This window comes from Triticum aestivum, chromosome 2A (assembly GCF_018294505.1).
Source record: "Triticum aestivum cultivar Chinese Spring chromosome 2A, IWGSC CS RefSeq v2.1, whole genome shotgun sequence".
NCBI classification, from domain to species: Eukaryota; Viridiplantae; Streptophyta; class Magnoliopsida; order Poales; family Poaceae; genus Triticum; species Triticum aestivum.
Window position 1 is genome coordinate 152,118,105 of NC_057797.1, and position 3,476 is coordinate 152,121,580.

Below are 3,476 nucleotides of genomic sequence, written 5' to 3' on the forward strand. Positions count from 1 at the left end.
TGCCCCCAAGTCAAGTGGGGCGCCCCCCACCCCTAGGGTTTCCAACCCTAGGCGCAGGGGGAGGCCCATGGGGGGCGCACCAGCCCACTTGGGGCTGGTTCCCCTCCCACTTCAGCCCATGGGGCCCTCCGGGATAGGTGACCCCACCCGGTGGACCCCCGGGACCCTTCCGGTGGTCCCGGTACAATACCGATTACCCCCGAAACTTTCCCGATGGCCGAAACTGGACTTCCTATATATAAATCTTCACCTCCGGACCATTCCGGAACTCCTCGTGACGTTCGGGATCTCATCCGGGACTCCGAACCACTTTCGGGTTACCGCATACTAATATCTCTACAACCCTAGCGTCACCGAACCTTAAGTGTGTAGACCCTACAGGTTCGGGAGACATGCAGACATGACCGAGACAACTTTCCGGTCAATAACCAACAGCGGGATCTAGATACCCATGTTGGCTCCCACATGTTCCACGATGATCTCATCGGATGAACCACGATGTCGAGGATTCAATCAATCCCGTATTCAATTCCCTTTGTCAATCGGTATGTTACTTGCCCGAGATTCGATCATCGGTATCCCAATACCTCGTTCAATCTCGTTACCGGCAAGTCACTTTACTCGTACCGTAATACATGATCCCGTGACCAAACACTTGGTCACATTGAGCTCATTATGATGATGCATTACCGAGTGGGCCTAGAGATACCTCTCCGTCATACGGAGTGACAAATTCCAGTCTCGATCCGTGTCAACCCAACAGATACTTTTGGGATACCTGTAGTATACCTTTATAGTCACCCAGTTACGTTGTGACGTTTGGTACACCCAAAGCACTTCTACGGCATCCGGGAGTTACATGATCTCATGATCTAAGGAAATGATACTTGACATTGGAAAAGCTCTAGCAAACGAACTACACGATCTTGTGCTATGCTTAGGATTGGGTCTTGTCCATCACATCATTCTCCTAATGATGTGATCCCGTTATTAATGACATCCAATGTCCATAGTCAGGAAACCGTGACTATCTATGGATCAACGAGCTAGTTAACTAGAGGCTTACTAGGGACATGTTATGGTTTATGTATTCACACATGTATTATGATTTCCGGATAACACAATTATAGCATGAACAATAGACAATTATCATGAACAAGGAAATATAATAATAATCATTTTATTATTGCCTCTAGGGCATATTTCCAACAGTCTCCCACTTGCACTAGAGTCAATAATCTAGTTACATTGTGATGAATCGAACACCCATAGAGTTCTGGTGTTGATCATGTTTTGCTCGAGGAAGAGGTTTAGTCAACGGATCTGCGACATTCAGGTCCGTATGCACTTTGCAAATAGCTATGTCTCCATTTTGAACATTTTCACGAATGGAGTTGAAGCGACGCTTGATATGCCTGGTGTTCCTGTGAAACCTGGGCTCCTTGGCAAGGGCAATAGCTCCAGTGTTGTCACAGAAGAGAGTCATCGGGCCCGACACATTGGGAATAACTCTTATGTCGGTAATGAACTCCTTCACCCAGATTGCTTCTTGTGCTGCCTCCGAGGCTGCCATGTACTCCGCTTCACATGTAGATCCCGCCATGATGCTTTGCTTGCAACTACACCAGCTGATTGCCCCACCATTCAAAATATACGCGTATCCGGTTTGTGACTTAGAGTCATCCAGATCTGTGTCGAAGCTAGCATCGACGTAACCCTTTACGATGAGCTCTTCGTCACCTCCATAGACGAGAAACATATCCTTAGTCCTTTTCAATTACTTCAGGATATTCTTGACCGCTGTCCAGTGTTCCATGCCGGGATTACTTTGGTACCTTCCTACCAAACTTACGACAAGGTTTACATCAGGTCTGGTACACAGCATGGCATACATGATAGACCCTATGGCCGAGGCATAGGGGACGACACTCATCTTTTCTCTATCTTCTGCGGTGGTCGGGCATTGAGCTGTGCTCAATCTCACACCTTGCAATACAGGCAAGAACCCCTTCTTGGACTGATCCATATTGAACTTCTTCAATATCTTGTCAAGGTATGCACTTTGTGAAAGACCAATGAGGCGTCTCGATCTATCTCTATAGATCTTGATGCCTAATATATAAGCAGCTTCTCCAAGGTCCTTCATTGAAAAACACTTGTTCAAGTAGGCCTTTATGCTTTCCAAGAATTCTATATCATTTCCCATCAATAGTATGTCATCCACATACAATATGAGAAATGCTACGGAGCTCCCACTCACTTTCTTGTAAACGCAGGCTTCTCCATAAGTCTGCGTAAACCCAAACGCTTTGATCATCTCATCAAAACGAATGTTCCAACTCCGAGATGCTTGCACCAGCCCATAGATTGAGCGTTGGAGCTTGCACACCTTGTTAGCATTCTTAGGACCGACAAAACCTTCCGGCTGCATCATATACAATTCTTCCTTAAGGAAACCATTAAGGAATTCCGTTTTGACGTCCATTTGCCATATCTCATAATCATAGAATGCGGCAATTGCTAACATGATTCAGACGGATTTCAGCTTTGCTATGGGTGAGAAAGTCTCATCGTAGTCAACCCCTTGAACTTGTCGATAACCCTTAGCGACAAGCCGAGCTTTATAGATGGTCACATTACCATACGCGTCTGTCTTCTTCTTAAAGATCCATTTATTTCTATGGCTCGCCGATCAACGGGTAAGTCAGTCAAAGTCCACACTTCGTTTTCATACATGGATCCTATCTCGGATTTCATGGCTTCCAGCCATTTGTCGGAATCTGGGCCCGCCATCGCTTCTTCATAGTTCGAAGGTTCACCATTGTCCAACAACATGATTTCCAGGACAGGGTTGCCGTACCACTCTGGTGCGGAACGCGTCCTTGTGGACCTTCAAAGTTCAGTAGCAACTTGATCTGAAGTTTCATGATCATCATCATTAACTTCCTCCCTAGTCGGTGCAGACACCTCAGGAACAATTTCTTGAGCTGCGCCACTCTCCGGTTCAAGAGGCAATACTTCATCAAGTTCTACTTTCCTCCCACTTACTTCTTTCGAGAGAAACTCTTTCTCTAGAAAGGATCCATTCTTGGCAACAAAGGTCTTGCCTTCAGATCTAAGATAGAAGGTATACCCAATAGTTTCTTTAGGGTATCCTATGAAGACGCATTTTTCTGATTTGGGTTCGAGCTTTTCAGGTTGAAGTTTCTTGACATAAGCATCGCATCCCCAAACTTTCAGAAACGGCAGCTTAGGTTTCTTGCCAAACCACAATTCATACAGTGTCGTCTCAACGGATTTCGACGGAGCCCTATTTAAAGTGAATGTGGCAGTCTCTATAGCATAACCCCAAAATGATAGCAGTAGATCGGTAAGAGATATCATAGATCGTACCATATCCAATAGGGTGCAATTATGATGTTTAAACACACCATTACGCTGTGGTGTTCCAGGCGGCGTGAGTTGTGAAACTATTC